General features: G+C 30.5%; 1 pseudogene across 1 annotated transcript in view; it reads left to right on the forward strand.

Moving 5' to 3' along the window:
* The first annotated feature begins 2,282 nt into the window (after positions 1 to 2,282).
* The window catches only part of LOC143242282 (anoctamin-2-like), a 29,496-nt pseudogene continuing 9,800 nt past the window's right edge, over positions 2,283 to 21,978 (forward strand). Inside the window, exons 1-12 of the transcript XR_013022576.1 lie at positions 2,283 to 2,298; positions 2,594 to 2,649; positions 2,932 to 3,036; positions 4,690 to 4,824; positions 5,286 to 5,449; positions 6,652 to 6,734; positions 8,383 to 8,454; positions 9,456 to 9,533; positions 13,081 to 13,251; positions 14,529 to 14,565; positions 16,584 to 16,694; positions 17,668 to 17,722. The product of XR_013022576.1 is annotated as an anoctamin-2-like (transcript). The remainder of the gene's footprint in view (positions 2,299 to 2,593; positions 2,650 to 2,931; positions 3,037 to 4,689; positions 4,825 to 5,285; positions 5,450 to 6,651; positions 6,735 to 8,382; positions 8,455 to 9,455; positions 9,534 to 13,080; positions 13,252 to 14,528; positions 14,566 to 16,583; positions 16,695 to 17,667; positions 17,723 to 21,978) is intronic.

Consider the following 21,978-nt stretch of genomic DNA (forward strand, 5'->3'; position numbering starts at 1 on the left):
CCTTAAATTATTTAGTTCAGCATGATCAGATGGACAGGGCACTTGCAACACAGTCTGAGGGTTGCAGATTTAAATTTCTGTCACACCAAACATGCTTGCGTTTCAACTGTGGGGGCATGATTGTGTAACAGTCAATCCCACTATTCATTGGTAAAAGAGTAGCTCAAGAGTTAATGGTGGGCAGTGATGATTAGCTGCCTTCCCTCTAGTCTAAATTTGGGACATCTAGCACAGATAGTCCTCAAATATTTCGTAAAAATCATGTTAAAAAATCTGTTAATTAAAAGTTAGTGTGTATTTTTAGGGCTAACACTTAAATATCTGTGTCTTAAAATACCCTTTGGGTTATAATGATTTGTACTTGTCATCATTATATTTTGTTTTGACCTTGTACTGACCAGCTGCTGATTTATTTTCTCATGTATATATAAAATCCCAAGATGGAATGTCCACCTGAACTTTTCTGTCATATTAAACTTTACAATTTAAATTCAGAGACTTGTATTTTTTAATGTAGTTTGACATAAGACTATCAGTGTGTACTAGAAGTTTTGTTATTTATCACATGATGTGAACAGTTAATGAATCTAATTTTATATAGCAAACTGACAAGAAGTGTTTAATATTCATAAGTTAATACACAGAAAACAAGAAGCTATAATTATTAGAATGTACTGATTGATTGGTTGGCTACCTTTGCTTATTAACACTTGATTATATCTCATAAGTTTCAACTAGATTAAGTTTTAGTCCTAAAATTAATTGTGCTGAATAATATTCATAAATATAAAATTAATAGCTATAACTGTACTGTACACAAGTAATCAATATTTCTCATAAAGATCTGTCTGTGAATTTCTAAAGCCTAAAATGAATCAGTCTGAGTGAAAGTTTCCATTTGAAAAAGTAAAAAAAATACTTCTTTTCAAAAATATTTTTCTGGCAAAACTTTACATATCATCTACTATTTTTCCAACCGTAATACTAATAGAAATGAAATTACCAATGTGCAGTGAAATGAGAAACTGAAAAATATGAAATATAATGAACAAACATGTTTTTTCCTCTCTGAATGCTAGGCTTTCTATTTTCTTCAAAGTTTCAACTTAGCATCTCCCTATACTCTTCTTTTAATTTTATGGTTTTACTGCCTGTACATAGAACAAATGTCTCCTGTCTAAAGCTTAGGAAGTTGTAATATTGACAGATTAACTGATGAATAAAGAAATAGCAGAACATAGGTGAAAAACTAAAGATGTTATGAGAACAGTATAATTATGATGTGAGAAAAATGTGAGTTCAAGAAGTCTTAATAGAAACAAATAAAATCTTTGTAACCCTGGGTATTCCTGATACAATCACACAGAAGTGGAAACCAATGCACAGTTAATTTAAATAACTTCAGCTGTGGTCCACTCTGTATTTTATGTAGAAAGTAAGCAACTTTCCCTAATGTTTAGGTCAGTCCTATATAGTTAGCATTGTAACAGGTAAAAAACAAGTTGTTTTGTGTTGTGATATAATATACATAGTCGTTTGATAATAAACAGTTTGGAAAGAAGTCAGTTAATTCTGCTCTTAGACTGTAACCCACTATAAGTATTGGAGGTGTGTGTGCTTTTTTATTTGGACAATATATTGTACAGGTCATTCAAGATGTTGTAAAAACATGTTGGTTCAAGATGTCTTGATAGAAATGAATAAAAACCCACAATTTGAGCACTTTTTGAAAAGTGGATCTTTCTTCAGTTACAAATTAGAAATGGTGGTGTAATCAAATGAGTGATATACAAATAAAGGTAGTTTAGTGACATCAGGAACATCATGTGGTTTTCCAAGAAATGTCTATTTCTCTATGTTCTTGTGTAAACGTCTCATTTCCAGTATAATATAGCCAATGGTGATAATATATGCGAAAAGGTGCAAGGAATATTTTACTTCAGAAATGGCTGAATATGTGTGTATTTAAAACTGCACTTATAAGTAAAGTAAAGGTGACACCTGGAGACAGGTTGAAAAAGATATACTAATTAGTTTATAAAAAATTATATGAAAAATTATCTTAAACAAATAGTATGTGTCAGTAAATTCAGCTTTCACAATATGAGAATAAATAAGCAAAGAATAAAAATAATTTTTTTGACAAAGATGAAACCAGTGAACGAAGATCAACGATTCCAGGTTCCAGATTAAGTCCAAAAGGTTGATCAGTATTTAGATTAGCAATCCAATAAGTTTCTTTTTTATTTCTCTGTAAGCTTTAATTTTGAATCCTGTTTTCAATGGTTCAGCAGAACAGTATAATGAAACCTTATTTCATCTGAATAAGAAAGTGAAAATTTGGTAAATAATAATATGGTTATAGGCTTCTTAAACTACTAAAAAAGACTTAGTCACTGGCAACCCTGTAGTACTTGACATGTGTGCTTGGGTTTGTTACGTATGATATGTGCATTTCAATATTTTTGACATGATATATAGTGATGAATAAAAGTCATTGCAATCACTGTTAACATTGTTTTATTAAATATTTTTATATTTAAATATTTCATGCCTTATGTATTTATACTGTGTTTTTCTCCTATTTTTTCAGGAATAACAAAGCTTATCAAAGATCGTGTCTACGAAGCTGCCTTTCCTTTACATGAGGTCAGTTAACTTATTGGATTCTTCTTTCCAAGTGTGCGTGATGTTGATAAAGTACAATTTTTCATATGTTAAAAGTATTGTTCACAGTTATTTCTACAGCCAGTGTGTATTATATCAGGTTTATGACCTGATGAATTTGTGTGATAGGGTTGCTCCTGTAGTTTGTTATTAATATTATTTTCCAGCAAAGTACACTTTAACATATTTTTATTAGTTGATATTTCACTTTCTGTATCAGTAAAATAATGGTTATGTTGATAATTTATTTTGACGTATTATTAGGGGGAATGTCATTCTTCAGATGACAAAGCTCCCAGGAAATGGTTATTGAACAACTGGGCTTCGTTTTCAACAATATTTAAAAAAGCAACCCCTTGATGACATCAAGTGAGTGTTAATAATTTCCTGGACAGAATTTATTTATTTAATATAAAAAATCACTTGGTAAAAGTTTTGAGTTTTACCTAAAGATTGAAATTACCAAAAAACATCTTATATTTGTATGCCATGTTTAGAGTCTCAGTTGGAGTTTTATTCTTACAAGTTGTGTTTTGAAAGCGATCATTCTGAATACAATAATTATGTATAAGGAGAGTCAGTCATGATAGGAGGGAGAGAATTCTCTTTTGTTGCTATTGTATTATATTTATTGAGCTACAAAATTCAATAAAGATGTGGTAATAACCAACCAAAAGAGATGTAGATCTAATAGAATTAGCATGTAGTTAATCAGATGTTTCTGTTATATAATAGTTTTAATTTCTGAATTTCAAAAGTAAAATATTTTAATTTGTAACGTCTTAGTGTTTACATTTCTGTATCACGTGATGGCACTTGTTTGTTTAAAATTGCTAAACTTAGACATCTTTTCACTTGTGTTTGGTTCACTGAAATTGAATACAGCTCTGTTCGACATACAGTCTTTCAAAAATGTAAATAATTCTCTCTCTCTCTGTCTTTGACATTTGCTATTACATTATTGATAACCATTAGAAAATAAATATTTAATATTCTCTTTTATGTATAATGTCATCTCGTTCACAGGATGGCTTTTAATTTTTTTGGAACATAGATTCAAATCTGCTATTACTATGTTTAGTTTAACCAGCCAAGGAAAGTGTTTTGATGCACAATGTTTAGTTAGAAAACCAGTTAAATTGTAATAATTATAAGACATTGAATTCTTTGTGTTTATTATTGTTTGTGCTCTAAATTGTGTGTATGAAATTAATAAATAATTTGGGGAAAAAATGAAAAACAGCCCCATGGAAAATTTGGGTTAGCCTCTATCAATACTTTAAGTCTTTGACAACAAAAGAAATTACAGCATTCACAATAAAGTACTAGATTTTTGTTATTTTTTATGCACATATTTTGTTTGTTTTTATTATAAAAATAATACTTATTAGGTAACATTAGAATATATGAATGAAGAAATAGATTAATTTATTTGCAATATATGTATATACTTTTGAAGATTGTTTGTATGACATAACTTTATGCTGTAATTTGAACGAAGTGTATACAAGGTGATTCCTGGGTTGTTACATAGGCTTAGTATGAAGGAAGTTGTCATATTTAACTGATACAAGCCTGAAGATAGTCAGGATAAACAATGATAAGCTTTTATTGTGCTCTGCAGGGATTTTAGAAAGGAAAAATTTTCATTCATTTTTTTTTGGTGTGGTTACAAGGTTAAACAAATGGCCTGAGCTCATGTAATGTGAAGGTAGAGACACTAATGCATGACATATAAATATTTTCCAAAAATAACTTGATATTCAATTAGAAGATTTTAGAAGCTATGCAAATGAAATTTGGAAACTGTAATATTAAAGATATAAACATATTATTAATTTTAGCATGAAAATCACTTTGCTCTCATACTAATCAGAGTTTAAAATTGAGACAAATCTTTATAAAAAAAAAAAAAAAAGGTTCTTATGGATTGATTTTTTGGAGTTCCTCATTAGTTATTGTATCCACTATATTTTGTTTGATAAGAATCACTTTATTGTTTGTTCCTTTCAATTTTTTCAGGGAATATTTTGGAGTGAAAATTGGCCTCTACTTTGCTTGGCTGGGATTTTATACCTGTATGCTGATCCCAGCTTCAGCAGTAGGAGTGCTGTGTTTCATCTATGGGTTCTTCACCTTGGTGGGTGATGCTCACAGGTATGAATTAGGGGAGAAAAAAGTTAAAAGAGTTATCAAACAGTTTATTATTTTTATAACTCATGTTTGATCATTTTCTAAATTATACCTCAAATAAATCAGTTATTTAGAGATATGTAATTGATGGAATGTGTTAAGTAATTAATCACTGGACTAATTAATCAGTGTTTAACTAATTAATTATTTTGCACAAGACATTTGTAGCTGGAATAATTGCAAAGAGTAATAATTGGAACCATTAATTTTTATTGGTTGATATGTTTTTAACCATTAATGTACCTAAAAATATTTTCAATAATTTTTGTGACAAATTGATTTAAACATAATTTCAATTAATTAGTTAGTTTATGTGGCATTATCATTGAAATTGATAGTTGTATATTATGATTGATTTAAATGTTCAACTGTACTGTGTTTATTCTATAAATTTAAAACAAAATTGCATTTTTTTTTTTTTACAGCAAGGACGTCTGTGAGAACCACAATGACGTAATTTTATGTCCTCGGTGTGACATAAAAGGATGTAAATATGAACAGCTAGGACAGACATGCACTTTTGTCAAAATTACACATCTTTTTGACAATGGTGCTGCTGTATTTTTTGCTGTTTTTATGTCACTCTGGGGTAAGTATTATATAGATTTACATGTTAAAGTTATATAAATAATATTCTCTTCTTCAGACTCTGTTAGAGCTTTCATACACAAAATATCAAATTTTTTGTAAATTAGTTTTAAGACTTTTTTAAGTTACGCTTTTCTTATGCCTATTTTCTTTTAGCATGTTGACTATCTAACATGCATAGTAATTTTGATTTTAAGGTTAAAAATGTTTGTGTGCATCAGAAAATGTTCAAATTTTACATATAAAATTTTTATAACCTCAGATAATTATCAAACATTTTTGTACAAAGAAAAACATAATGTTTTGTCTGTTATTTTACTAATGAAACTCTGTATGGGCTTGATAGATTTGACCACTATAAACAATTAGGAAATTAATATAAATAATGCCTTTTTTCATTCTAGAATAACTACAAACTATAACTCATATAAAATAGCTTAAATTTGATAACATTATACATTTATATAGAAGGGGAGGACAAAAGAGTGCCTCTCCCTTGAAAATGTTAATTTATTTGATATTATTTTGGAATAGATCTTGTGAAGTGCATTTAACACATTTTTCTATTATCAAATAAAATATATAACAAATTAACAGTATTTTCGAGGAGGCCACTTTTCTTGTCCACACCACGTACATATATAAATTTATTATATTGATCTTTCAACTGTGTCTGGATAACAGTGTAGAAGTTACAATGACAAGGTGCATGTATGCTCATGCTACCATATCCAGTAACATAAAACTGACCTTACAAAGGACCTGAATTTTGGGAAAGTAACTCACTAAGAAAATCCTCATGATATGTGTGGTAATGGATGCCCATAGCAAAAGGGTTACTTCAACATAAAAACGTCCAACCTGCAATACTTGAAATGGTCTTAATTTCAAACCAACATAAAGCACATCAAATTTGCTACACATTCAAGACTTTAAACTTCTATTACTGAAGTCTCACATCAAACACTTCAAATTAATTCCAAAAGCATGTTATTACTTTGAGATATCTTGTCTGTAATTTGGGACTTTTCAAGGAAAAAAGAAAACACTTTACAAAGTTTATTATTACTAACACTTTGGTGAACAAAAATAGTTGAATAAATTATCATGAGCCATATAAGTTTAAAGAGTAATTTGTATTCTGTTGCGATTTTTGTCTTTAGTGATGATAAACTTTATCACTTTGTTTTTATTTACTTTCAGCCGTTATCTTTATGGAATTGTGGAAAAGATACTCATCAAAAATCACCCACCATTGGGATGCAACGAATTTTGACACCTTAGAGGTAATGTGTACTTTTATTTCAGTTATTAATTTATCACAATGGACTTGTGTATTTGACATGAACTTTTAACCATGGCAGTATACCTATTGTGATTGTGAAGGTACTAGTTGTGTCATGACAAATTTGACAGTAATCATACAAGTATTTTAATTATATGTTGTCAGTGTTGACTGTTATGATTGCAAAGTGATTTTTCATGTTAAGATTAAAAATACTTCATTTAAAAATTTTCAAATTTCACTTATGTAGTTCTTTAAACCTCCTTCATAAATATCAGATGATGTTTGCTGTCAGTAAAAAGTTTATTTTATCTGTTATTTTACAAGCTGTAACTTTCAAATGATCAGCCAATCTAAACATCCTCATAACCACCATAAAATTATGAAATAATTGTTAATTACTTTTTTATTGTGCTAAAATGACAACAAATTGTGACAATATACATCTTCTGTTTCTTCTTAATCTTACAGTTTTATTGACTTTTGAACCATGTTTAACTATTAATCCTTCCTTTGAGGGTTGCGGGTTTGCATTCCCATCACGCCAAACATGCTCGCCCTTTCAGCCGTGGAGGCATTCTAATGTCATGGTCAATCCCACTATCCATTGGTAAAAGAGTAGCCCAAGAGTTTGCGGTGGGTGGTGATGACTAGCTGCCTTCCCTCTAGTCTCACACTGCTAAATTAAGGACGGCTAACACAGATAGCTCTCGAGTAGCTTTGTGCAAAATTCAAAACAAACAGTCCTTCTTCACAAGTTTTAAATCACTTGGTGAACCTTCAGCTCATGTTACCCTTTTGAATTACATTAAACAATATGAAGAATATTTCTTATTACTATTCATTATTTTAGCTAATCTAACCTAACAACTTTCTTGTTTTTTCATTTTAGTTACTTTTATAGTAATAAATAAAGAATATTCATGAAAAACATAAAATGTACTGTTTACCAGCATCTTTTTTTGTTCTTTACTAATGGCACTACCACACTAAATGCCCCTTGCTGATATAGTGGTAAGTCTATGGATATACAACATCATAGAGAACTATTGGCAGCTTGTAAAGAGAAGCTGTGTGCGTGCTAAATGACTAATTTCCTAGTGTATGACATCATGAACGAATAAGATAGAAAGCCGTAAAATAACTACTTTATAATAACTAATTTACATAAAATTATTCAATTCTTGTAGAGGTGATAAGTAAATTATAAAAAAAGGAAGAATCTAAGAACTTAAATACTATTAAAATTTGATTCAGTAATTACATTGTGATGCAAAGTTTACTTGTATACATCGATAATAAACTAGTTTAATTAAATTTTGAATTTAACTCTGTAAAAGGTTGTGACATATGCAGCTTGACCTTCTTGATGTGAAAGGGTTAATGACCTTGTTTTCCTGCCTTGAGTGGGTGCTCAGGACAAGTTTGTTTGTTTCCAGTATGATATTTACAGCTACTCTCTAGTATTTTCCTTTGAACATCTTTTCAAACTTTGATTTATAAAAATAATGTTTGAATGTTCCCTAAAGTTATTCTTTTGAGAAAGTTTCTCAAAAATACATGTTTAAAAATGTAAATTTCTTAACACACAGATATGATGTTTTACCTGAACTCTTGATCATAATGTGTGTTTTTTTTTATATCACCAGGAACATCCAAGGCCAGAATATTTAGCCAAATTATCAACAGTAAAGAAAAAGAAAGTAAACTTTATTACAGGGGTAAGAACAGCAGTTATCAATTTATAATAAACATCAAAACAAACATCTGACTTTTTGTCCAGTTTTTATACAAGTCTAGATCTATCTGTTGATGATGATTTTGCAATGTTGTAGTTGATTATCAGATTATAAGTTTTATGATGACACTAAAAGTGTTTGGTATTGGTTTTACAACAAAACTGTAACTAAATAACTCTATCAAACAAAATTAACAAGCGATGTATCTTTTGTATAAATTCTTTCTTAAAATTATTAAACTTAAAAAAATGCCTTATTCTTCTTCAAAAATGCAGTTATTTTGAGTAAATGGTCTTCAGAGGTACAATTTTAAAAGGGTGATAAAACACTTTTCTAAAAATAATTCAGTGTAAATGCATTACATGTAGTTTAAAAGACAGCAGAGTATAAAAAATACATGTGAATATCAAAAATGTAAAAGATCTTGGTAGAACATTGTTTGAAATTGAAAGTTTAAAATGTCAACTTTTATGCTTGTTTCAAATATTCTCATTTAAAGTCCCCGCCTGGCTGCCAGGTGGTTAAGGCGCTCGACTCGTAATTATAATGTGATGGTCAATCCCATTATTTGTTCGTAAAAGAGTAGCCCAAGGGTTTGTAGTGGGTGGTGATGACTAGCTGCCTTCCCTCTAGTTGTATACTGCTAAATTAGGGACAACTAGTGCAGATAGCCCTCGTGTAGCTTTGTGTGAAATTTAAAACAAAGCAAATAATTTAAAGTTCATTACATTTATTTTATCCCTTTTTTAAAAAACAAACAAACAAGTTAGATGTTCCAATGCCTAAGTTGTGGTTTTATTATCCCCTTCAAAAATAATGTAAATTGAACTTCAGAAGGAATATTACAGTAGTTTTTCATCAGTTCTGGTTCTTTTTCTAAGGGCATGTGTTTGAACTTTGTTTCTTACGAGTTATGAAAATTTATTACTTAGTTTTTTACTGATGTGTTTTTCTAAATGCTTCTGTGATGTACACTGTAACAGGTAAACGAACCATGTGTTTCGTTTTGGAAGAGACGAGTACCGTGTACCATATTTTCCTGGTCTGTGGTGTTACTACTTGTGAGTATTTATTTATGAATTAATTTGAGTATGTAGGTGTGTACACTAGAGCTATGTGAACATTTAAGATTTCAGATTTAAAGAAGAACCAATTTTGAGAACAGTGAACTTTAGAAACAGGTTCAGTAGGTAATGAAGACTATTTGACACAGTGATGGTGTTTGGTATTCAGTGGGAATGAGAAATTTATCTGTATACAGGAATATATGTGTATGTGAACTTTATTATTAAAATTATTAATTTGGGAAGGGGTGTATGGATCATCAGAAAAGTTGAATCAAAATATAAAATTGTCATTTCAAGCTGACAACTCGGGACTCTTAAAAGTAAACAAACTATTTTGTCCCCACTAAAATTGATAAGTACTGTAGGCATGGAGTTAATAGAGAGATTTATAATAATCTTAAGAAAATAATACAGACATTACTTGCAGCTGTATTTATTTACTTTGTTAGAGCCTTTGGCTATAGGCTTGACAATACAGTCTCTGCATTTTGATTCATGTTGTTTCTTTATTTTTCTGACAATCTAGAATGAGTTTTAATTATATTGTTACTTAAGATGTTTTTTTTTAATATTCATTAATAGAGAATACATTCTAAACTTCACAAGTGCATGTGAATTCAATTGAATGTTACATAATTTTTGACAGTTTACTGTTGCTTGTGCTTTATGTTCCACTTATCCACCACATATTAAAATAAATGACACATATTCAAGATAAAATAAACATATTTACTGGTATACACCTGTAACATACAAACTGTAAAATTGTTCTCAAAGGACCATTGTGAAGGCAAAGATTGTATGATCACAAATTTAATGAGTAGCTTCCATCAGCTTGAACTATTATATAACAAAAGATGAACAGTAACAAAGGAATCTCATCAGAATGGAATAATGTTTCTTTTAAAAAAATACAACAAAGTTTAGTGCAACATAAACATACACAGTCACATGCTTACTTTGATAGGTTTACATAACAATATGTTTGTTCTTCAACAACCTGCTGTGTACAAGTGTTTGTTAGAAAAAGGCAACACAAATAATTCTCTCAGTGGCACACTTTGCTAAATTGCTAATTATCAATAACTTTTACTACCACTACCTGTTTAAAATTGCAATAGCTATATGAAAGAGTAATATATGCAGTGGTAATAAATACTGAATATGTACTTGTGACTTTTGCTAAGTACAAAAAACAGTAGAAAGAATTACCGATGTGATATTGAATAGTAGCATCTGTTATGGTAATCATCCAGTGTCAAACAGCTGTTGAAATGTTGCCAAGGAAATAAATTTGAGTAATGATGAACAACAGTGGCTTGAATAACAATATCCATCATCAGAATCGCCTAATTTTGTTGTATCTGTTTCCAATAAAAACACTAGAAAATGCACAAGCTGTAGTTTCCAACTAATGCACATACTAGTAAAACACTGGATTTTTTGATGGCTAAAAATGAAGGACTCAGAAAATTTCACAGCATGACATAATTAAGGATGGGGAAGTAAGTTCAAAAGTGCTGTCAGTTTCTTACAGAAATCTCAGTGGAGTCCTGTAACAAAATAAATATCATTTGAAATAATTTTATAGTGGAATCAAAATGATTAATTGTGGCTTGAGTTAAGCTGTCAGCAATAGATCTACAGTTTTGTTTGCTTACATTTTTTTTGTGATCTCTATTTGTGGATTTTAAATACCTAGTTTTTAATTATCTGCTATGTTGACTTTTTTTTAGTGCACAACAATGAGAAAATATGTGTTTAGAGTGAGACACGACCCCCACTAGACACGTATAAAATTATTCCAGTAGGAAAACAGCCATTTCAAATAAAACAAGTGTGTTTAAAACGTCTCTTTAAATAAAGATTTGTGTCTTTTGAAGTAATTATTTATCAAGGTTTTGTGACTTGTTTAACGTGAGTCCAATATGAAAGCAGTCACTCGGAACAACGTTGTATCTGTTATGCACTTATAACCACGTAAAGCATCTTTCACTGAAAATTAACTGATTTTTAAGTGAGCATTCCATACAGCATATCTTTCTATGTTGTGGTTGAAAATGCTCAGTCAATTTTGCTGTAGTTTTGTGTAACAATAACATGAATAAAAATAACACGATTAAGTAAGGAAATTTTAACTTTGTCTCAACAATCATGTATTTTGCTTATTATCAATCTTTTGGTGGTCCAGTCTATTTACAAGAAAAGTTTTCAGTGGTGTTTCAAGAATGAGTCTACTTTTAAAGGTTTTTTCCCAAATGATCAGAGATTACTCAAAGGCTTAAAGAGACATCCCAGTACCACAGGTGGTACTGTTTTAGAGTAAGGCTGCATTCTTAAATTAAGATGACTTATAACTTCATGGTCATTGATTTTGGTTCTATGTTTAAAGAAAAATTGTTTTAAAAGATGCATTTTGTAAACTTGGGAGGATTTTTTATTATTTTCAGTGAATCCAGTTTCCAATTTTTTGCAGTATGGTATACAAAACAGTTATTTCTCATAATTGTCTCCACGGATAGGTGTACTGTATTTCAAGATGGCTGGTATGGATATTAAAACTCTTATTAAAATAAATTAGAAAACAATGTTTCACCTTCTTAGGAATCTCAGGCCTTCAGGTTAAGAAAAGTTTTAATACCCATACCAGCCATCTTGAGATACATTTTACTTGATGTGGGTTCCTCATCATCATGAAAGAGATATAGTTTTTCTGTTGCTTCACCTTCTTCCAAACTCTTTTCAGTCGATTGCCATACCTACATATCTTGGCAGATTATCTTGAAACTTGGTAGGGTCATACTTTGATCCAGTATGTCCAGTAAGTATTTTCATTTTTTTATTTAGGCTTTTTTAAGGGGTCAGATGCCAAACAACCCAAAAATATATATTTTGGGCTCTTGCGTGGTTATATTTACAGCAGTCTGGAAGTCAACTGGCACAAATGTAAATATTCATGAGCTCAATGCAATGACAAACAAAAATAGCTAGATTTGCCCATTTTGAATCTTTTTTTTTTTTTTTTTTTTTTTTTTGGGGGGAGGCAGGAAGAGATCTGAAAAAAGCACAATTTAGAGGTATTTGTTGATCATTTACTCAGCCATATTTTGACCAATTTACATGGTAGCTGGTAGAAAGATATTTTTGTACAGGTCCCAAACATTGACAAACAAAAAATTGCAAAATTGCCCATTTTTAGTAATTATAAAATGGGTTAAGATGCCACAGAAAAGCATAACTTTAGAGTTGTTTGATCAGTTGCAGATTTCATGGTTTTTGTTTTATCATATCCTGCAAAACAATTTGCTGCCTAGAAAATCTAGGCAAAGACTTAGTGAACCACTCCATAAAAGGACAAATAACCTCCAACTGTGTGAAGAAATCTGGACTTTAACTGCCAGACTCCAGTTATAGTTTGCTACAGCAAAGTGTTTTTTTTTAAGTTCCCTAAAACTATTTTAAATTTACATACATATTCTGTGTTACAGTAGGTCTTGATGCAGTGATTCTTTATAGAATTAAATTATGTTTTGTTCTTTAGATAACAATAGCTATTGCTGCTGTGGTTGGTGTGATTGTTTACAGAATATCCATTCAAACTGTTCTGTACTTCACATTGAGTGACAATCAGACACTAACCAGCATGGTATCTCTTACTACCTCTGTGACAGCTGCACTGTTGAACCTTGTATGCATCATGACCTTTAACCTGGTAGGTCACTTAAATGAGAAACATTAGGGATATGAAATTCACCTATTTCTAGTTGTGTAAAATGTACTTTTTATGGCTTTATTGAAGATGATATGGATCAAATACCTGCTTATAGTGATATGTGTATATAAGAGTGTGTGTGTATATATGTATATATATGTATCAAGTACCTGTTTAAAGTGGCACGTGTGTGTATATATGTATATAGTTGTATGTAAGCATATTAGTTTTGTTGTTTATTTATTTTTTACTTTGATTTCTTAATGACTAAAAGGAAATGTTATATGTAATTACTTGTAATTTTTTAAGGTCGTTTCTTGTTTTCTTTTCAGCTGTAAATAATGTAATTTTTTTTTTTCATGTTTGTATTTTCAAGAATGAAATTAATATAGCTTGGAATTTTTTTATGAATGCACCAAAATAACCATAAGAAAATCTTTATATTTTGCGTGCCAGAGAGATTATTAAAATAATGACAAACCCTCAGTATTTAAGTTCAGATGCAAGTAACACTACTATATATTTGTTTTGTAAGATCTTCAGTAGTACTTTTCAGTTTTGGCCATTTCAGCCATGGGGGCATTATAATATGACAGTCAATCCACACTATTCATTGGTAAAAGAGTAGCCTCAGGTGTGGCTGTGAATGGTGATGACTAACTGCCTTCCCTCTAGTCTTATGCTGCTAAATTAAGGACGTCAAGTGCAGATAGCCTTTGTGTAACTTTGTGCAAACTTCAAAACAAACCAAACCAAATAACTTTTCAGTTTTTTATAAACACACCCATCATCATTGAGTGGTCAAATACTAGGCACAGGAATTAGTGTACGTTGATCATGCATTTGTTCTTTTACCTTTGGGCTGGGCATGTATAAATTTGAATTAGAAAAACTTGATTTAAACTCCAAAATTACAAGCCAGAGTAAAAAAAAACAAAGAGAAAGAACACTTAACCAGGGATAAAATTACCATATTCATATCACACTGATATCTGAAACATTTTGGTATTGTTTCATTATTTGTATGCTAGGCCTAGTGGTCAGTGTTCTGAACTCTGAACCTGGGGTTTATGGTTCTAATCCTGTTGCAGCAAAATGCCCTTCAACCTTGAGATTATGTGAATGTTGTAAAAGTGATTGTCAAATCCTGTTATTTGATTAGAGTAACCAAAGAATTGGCAATAGGTGCCATTTCATAGTCTTATCAGTTTAAAGTTAGGGATGGCTAGTGTAGATGTTCTTTCTGAAACAACTGACTAACTATTAACCTTTTCTAGATTTATAGAAGAATAGCCACCTTCCTCACTGAATTGGGTGAGTTTTACTTGTTTCTAATATTGGCAATTCCAAATGAACATAGGTTATTTTGTATGTTTTGTTCATCATTTTGAATAACAAAATTTAACCAGAATCTGACTGCAAAAGTTCTTATCCATATTTATTTTAGTGCTAGATAAATACTGTTGCAGTCACACAAAGTTTATCAGAATAATTTATACATCTTGAAAAACATATACATTTTATTGGTGAATAAATCCAAATTATGCACACTTTTCAAAATAGAACTTATTTCTTTAAAAAATTAATTTATGCCACATTATGCATGTTATCTGAATTTTTAATTAACTTTTCTGTTTGTACAGAATGTATTAAAATAACATTAGAAAGTAATTATGTAAAAGTATATTGAACATCACTAACAGCACACTTTATCACTTTACCAGTCTTAGTTTTATTATTGATCATGTCTGAGTGTTTTGTTAAATAAACTAGTGGGTCAGTGTGAAACACAGTAAAGTATATTTAGTTGCAATACCATATAGTCTTGTGATCAAAGCAGTGAAAACTGTTCACATTGCTAACATATATATGCAGAAATACATGAAAAATTGTATAGTATTTATATAAATATATTTATGATAATTTTAAGGTTAGATGATTATTTGTAACTTTTAATTTGGTATTATGTATTTGATTTGATGACAGTTCATGATGAAGAACAGTAAATATCATATACAGTGTACAGGGATACTGAAAAGGAAAACTTGTAAATACACATTTTAGAGGCAAGCACAATATGCAAGCAGTGCCATGGATATAGTATTTTTAGTCTTTACATAAACATCAACATGTTAATATGTAACTCAGATTGTCATCCTTTCTTGATTAGAAATACTTTTCCAGTGTGTTTTATATTTAGCATACAACAGACTTGTACATTCTACTAACAACTTGCAACATCTTGTGTAGATATCCATAATAAATTCAGAAATATAGTGAACATTCCATCTGTAATATGGCATTTGTCCAATAAACCGACCCCATGCATTTTATATTAAGGATATATGTGTGTTTCAACATAATTTTTTATAAACTTGTGTATGAAGGCTACTAATAAAATAAATTTTAAAATATGGAATTTTATTTTGAGATAAAATCATGTTACAATAAACAATAAAACATCTCTTGTTAATGCAGTCAATTGATGTAGAGATATTACATAAATTGGCTTCAGTACTGCATGTTATATATTTTAAAATTGTCAAAGATTACTAAAATGTGTATAAAATTACCATAAAAGATATTTCCACTGTAAAACTAGAATGTAAAGCTCTTTTTTTCTGTTACAGTATGGAATGAAGTCAATCATTTTGATTTAAAATTAACTTGTGTTTCCTAATGATTTGGCTTGAGAAGTAGTTCGTGTTTGCTAATTCATGGAAACTAGTGTATCTAGACCACAACTGTCTTGATCAACAGTCATTGGTATCCTACTTCTGACAACAACAACAAAAAAATGGTGGAGGCTAAGATAAGGCTTAACATTTATTTAGATCATGGACAAATTAAGAACAATACGGAAAATTCGTCTTCAGTTCCTATGATTTGTATTTTATTATGACTTCCTCTCCCTCAATACAAAAATATTTGACCGTAGTATTTCTAATTACTCAAAACTACATTGCAGAAATATCTTTGCTCCGTGTGACAGCAGCAGAGTCACCTAAAAGCTGGACCTGAACCAGACGTAGAATGATATTTATAACTATGGAAAATAATGAATTTTGTAAATAAGAAATAATTCACTTTCAGACAGAAAGATATTTATACTCTAAAGATTTGATTTGAAGAATAGAACTTAATGTTTCACCTAAGAGCTCTAAAAACCTCTGACATGATGGATGTTAAATGAGGAGTTTAATAGTATTATCAATTGGTTGTCATTAGTGTTAAGGTAGTTTATCAAACATTTTTTATTTATGTCAACCTTTTTCTGTATGTTAATATTCTTTTGTAAAATAGTAAATACTGTTCTGAAATATTGTATATAGAAATACATCGCACTCAAAGTGATTATGAAAATAGTTTGACTTTGAAGATGTACATGTTGAAGTTTGTCAACTACTATTCATCAGTTTTTACATTGCATTTTTTAAAGGAAGGTGAGTAATTTGTGTTAAAATATGAAATGAAGTTGTTTACAAAAAAAGAAACAGTGAACTCAAAATAAATGGTACTAAAAGACAGCTGATAATACATAGTTATAAAAACTAATCTTTCAAGTTGTTTTGTAGACTAACTTATTACTGTTCATAGAAGTGTTTAAAATCACATGTAACATGATTTTGAAACATTTTAATGTCTGCATGTGTAGGTTGAAGTAGATTAAGTTGTTGAAGCAATGTGCTAAACTGTTGTATTTACCTTTATGTGTTCATTTTTTCTACTTTTGTTGGTTTTAGTTTTAATACAAAGATATTATTACAATTCATATGTAAGAAAAATGTTTTAAGCAATAAAACAAACTTGTAACACCATAATAAAGGGTATTCCCTTTCAAATTCAGATTATAGGTAACTAATCAAATATTGAAGCACATTATTTTTTGTTCATTAAAATAAACTTAGCATTATGAGGGCCCTTTATTTATAAATATTGCAGATAAAATTAATGTTTTAGCTGAATAATATAATTTATTGATGTACAAGTCTAAATATAACAAGCTAAAATGTTTTTTACATTTATTGTGCTTACAGTGAATTAAATGGTCATGGAAATTTTAATAATAACTTATTGAAATGGCATAGAATTCTTTATTTTTTAAAAATGTCCTAAACTTGTACTTCTTACCCCAATGACACAGCAGTATGTCTGCAAACTTACATTGGTAGAAACTAGGTTTTGATACTGGTGGTGGGCAGAGTACAGATAACCCATTGTGTAGCTTTGTGCTTAATTACCCACAAACTTGTGGTTTTACCTTTGAGATTTTAGGAGACTTAAAATGAAAAAGGACAATGGAGAAAGTGTGAATAGTTCATCAATACAGAATTGACTTTTTTAGATTTTATTTTTATCTTTATGTTACATGTGAAGAAAGTTGTTTATGTTAAAATTTATCTTTTGATGCAACAGGTTTGTTGGGTATCCAGGACATTACAATTCATTGTTTGGATATCGACAAGAGGAAGTATGTATAACATTGTCAGTTTTTTTGTTTTATAAAAGTTCAGATGTTAAACTGTTATTTAAATTTTCTTTTTGTACACAGTTTATTCATAGTACCGTATAATAATTCCAAAACATACTTAACATCTGTTGACATTGTAGCTATTTCTCAATATCCAGTGTCATTAGCTGCTCGGTCCAGTGGTTCTTTGAAGACATTGTGTCGGCTGGTATGTGGAATACTTCTATTACACTCCTATCTTTTTGTTTACATGATCTGGCCAATTTCTCTTCTGATGGTGTCCCAGTACTTCCTGTATATTTTTTTACCACATCTGCTAAGCTTTTACCAGAAATGAGTATTTTCCTCAATCATATACTCTTTTATTTTTTCAGGGTCCCTTTATTTTCATGGTATCTCATTCTGGGGTGAGTGCTTCTGAGGCAAGTATGCTTTCTCTTTTTGACTTGATACTAGCAACTACTTTCATTATAATTACTACCACCAGTATGCAACAGGTTCTGTCAAAATGAGGTGCCCTGTAAGATCATTTAGGCACCTACCAGATGATATTATCTTATTGTGGATTGCCACTCATGGACATTCATGAATACAGCTAAAAAGGATCTTGCTAATCTTCATATTGAATAAATTGTGATTGATTTGCTTTGAAAAAATGTAGGGAACTTGATTCCCCTATTGCACAGTTTCCAGAGCTCTGTTTTTCAGGTCTCCCCAGTGCATTTTAGCACACCAGGCTGTATTAGTGAAGCTTGAGAATCTGTGGCAGACAAGAGGCTTTTCCACCAAAGTTTTTGAGTGTGTTCAACCACTCTTGGAGAAGAGGGCAAAGTCAGGGGTCCTCCTTCTAGGGTTTCTAGATGTTTTTTTTCATCTTTCAGAAAGAGTGGCTCCAGCCTTCCTGGGAACCTATTCATAAATTTGGTTCATATTTTGCATACAGTTATCTAGTTGGGGAGTGCAAAACCCTTCTCTTTGATCAGTGCCAGTTTTGGTTATCATTTATGGAGGTTGGTTCACTATATCATAATTTTGAAACTAAAGCAATTCCATTGTAAGTCCTTGGTTGAGTGCAGGTTCCACATGATTCCAGGGTTAAGTAGAATACACCTTATCCACTTGGTTAGAGACTGAAAACAAATGTTCATAATTCCTTACCAGATGAGTTCTGTTCATTTGTTGAGTATGACATATGGGATCCCATTATTCCTAGCCTCGGGTGTTACCTTTTGGACTTGTTAAGTGTTGCTTACTTTCGTGTCGTTATTCTGATGGTGCCAAATGCAACATTCTTTGGTTACATGTTGGTATCTAAAGTGTGTGTGTATATATACACATATAACATTGTGGTCTGATAACCATAGCCAGCAACATGGGATATAGGTACTACAACCCCTTAATTTCAACCCTGAGCCATAGAATCTTGGCTGTCTGGTCAGGGTGGCCTACTTGATGATTATTCATATTCTGTTCTGCCTTTGATTTAGGAACAAAGCTCCAAGTGAAGAGCATATTTTTCATAGAGGTAGGGTGTAATTTCCACACTCTTGTACCACTTTTCTCTTGGTACATTCCTGTTCTATACAAATGCTTTGTGTGTGGATCATGCCTGCACTGCCCCCTACACTTTTATCAATGTGAGATTCTAGCTAGAGTGTTGGTGGATGGTAAGTATTATTGGAAACAATTTTCAATTTAAGTAAAATGTTAACTTTTATTTTTAGATAACTTTAGAAAATAAGCCTTCTAGAGGCTTTTAATTTCTCAGTAATCTTGTAATTTTTAAGAAACTAAAACTGGAATGTAATTGTCACTTTTCTGTTCTTTAAGTCATAATAAATAACATCATGTTGTTGTTTGCAGTTTATTATTTATAAAATCCTACCTTTTATTTACTTTTGCACTACCAAAATAATTAAGACAACTTGCCATTTTCAGACTTTCATTTATATCTCCTGGTAATATTGAAACATGAATGTTGTAAAGTGTCTTTAAAGTTGATATAGTCATGTGAAGATTGTATGCAAAATGGTGGTCAGTTGGCCAAAATGGCCATTAACTTAATTAACTTCTAAATACGTAAGGATATTATGAGTTAAGAATTTAAATAATAAGTTAAAAGTAACTGAAACATTGAAGGGAATATTTTATTAATTATTGTGTTGTTTGTTCTTAGTTTAAGTTGAAATTTGCAAATAGGATTTGATTTTATACTGTATCTATAAAACTAAATATGTTCTATAATTAAGGACTTTTGTGATTTTCTTTTCCAATGTTCTTTTTTTAAGTTGTCTCTTAGACATATTCAAAAGAATTTTTGGTTTTTGAAATTTTATCCCAAGAAATTATAAGTATCCAGCATTGTCACTGTGTTGTAGAAACAACACTAAACATAAAGCATTGTAAAACTATCTCCAATTTGCACATATCATTCAGTGTTGCTCAGACCTGTGTTTAGGCCTGAGTTTTATTGCTACTAGCAGTAGTATAGATCTAGGCTTAGATAAGATCCAAGATCAGTAATAATTATTCATTTATACACAGACAAATGTAATTTAGATTAGAAAGTAACATACCTAAATTACTTCTTTCTTGTTCTAACAAACTGCATTTTGATATATGTACATAAGCTCCCACATGACCTTACTAACCAGCACTGTTTGAGGTAATCTACTTTACACAGACAACACTGATCTATGACCTACTTTATCAATATGTATATGCTCAATCTGAAACCTGGTTAGACAATGTTTTGCTCAATAACATAATAGCAATCAGTCAAATAACTATAAGAAGTCCTGTATTTGCACTGGTATTTGGGACCTGAAGTCATAAATTCATGGTAAAAAAACATGAAATCTTGATTTTATTCAAAGAACACTTCCTGTTGGCTGGGAAAAATAGCAATATTAACCCTTTTCTGTAGACATTTTTTCTGTGCATGTCTTAAGGTTTTAGTGAGTTACATTCAAAAGTTGATTAAAGTATTTTCTTTTCATGATATACTAATAAATAAACTCTGAAAACATAGCTCTTAATCCATATTTTAATAGTATACAAGTTTAAAGATTTTACTTTCAGAAGGCAATATTTAAAATAAAAAAACTAGAATTTTCTAGTGTAAGAATTGTAACATTTTCTCTCTAGGCCTTTTCTTCTCTAATTTATTTACCACCCCTCCAAGAAGTAGAAAATGAAATTTAATGTAAATCACTTATTATTATATAATTTCACTAAGGCATACTATAATTTTCATAGCGTTTGATATTATTTGGTTCCAGAGACATGAAATCAAATCTATCTTGCCACACCCACTTGTGACGTCCTCTTTATTAGAAATTACCAATAAGTGTTTAAGCCACTCAGTTCAGTATTACTTAAAAACCAATAGAAAGCCGTGGTTTTCATCTGTCAAGTGATTTATCATATTGCAATGTTTCCTGTAAATAAAATTCCATATTTTGCTTTCAATTTAACCTTGATTGCCATGGGAAATTATTGTTTAAAAATAGAAATATCTTTAGATCAGTTAGGTTAGATTGAGTAAAATAAGTACTACTGTTACTACTAATAATAATAGGCCTGGCATGGCCAGGTGGTTAAGGCACTCGACTCGTAAATTGAGGGTGGCGAGTTTGAATACCCGTCACACCAAACATGCTCGCCCTTTCAGCCGTGGGGTCGTTATAATGGTACAGTCAATCCCACTATTTGTTAGTGAAAGAGTTGGCACTGGATGGTGATGACAAGCTGCCTTCCCCCTAGTCTTGCACTGCTAAATTAGGGACAGCTAGTGCAGATAGCCCTTGTGTAGCTTTGCACAAAATTAAAATAAAACACACCAAAAAACACACAAACAAAAAACTAATAATAATAGTAATATTTTAAAAAATGTTCATGAGTAGCTCGTGCATAATGGAATTCAAAAGCATAGCAAGAGCTGCATATTTGTCACATGATTTACAACTTATTAAGGCATGAATAGTAATTAGTTAGGGGTTATAAAGGCAATAAAACAATAACATTTAACAATGTATACACATACACACACTATTATGAGCATAAAACTATTTAGTATAAACATAAGTAGTTTAATATCACAATTTAAAGTCATTCCAGACAGTCATTCTTCACTGCTTCATGGGTTACACCAGTAACAAGGATTTAGGTTTAGATATTACAGAAAAGGTTTGAAATTTTGAGACTAAGAAAAGTATTTTTAAGCTAAACATGGAAATCAACATTCAGACTAGCAA

This window comes from Tachypleus tridentatus, unplaced genomic scaffold, assembly GCF_004210375.1.
Source record: "Tachypleus tridentatus isolate NWPU-2018 unplaced genomic scaffold, ASM421037v1 Hic_cluster_2, whole genome shotgun sequence".
Taxonomy (NCBI): domain Eukaryota; kingdom Metazoa; phylum Arthropoda; class Merostomata; order Xiphosura; family Limulidae; genus Tachypleus; species Tachypleus tridentatus.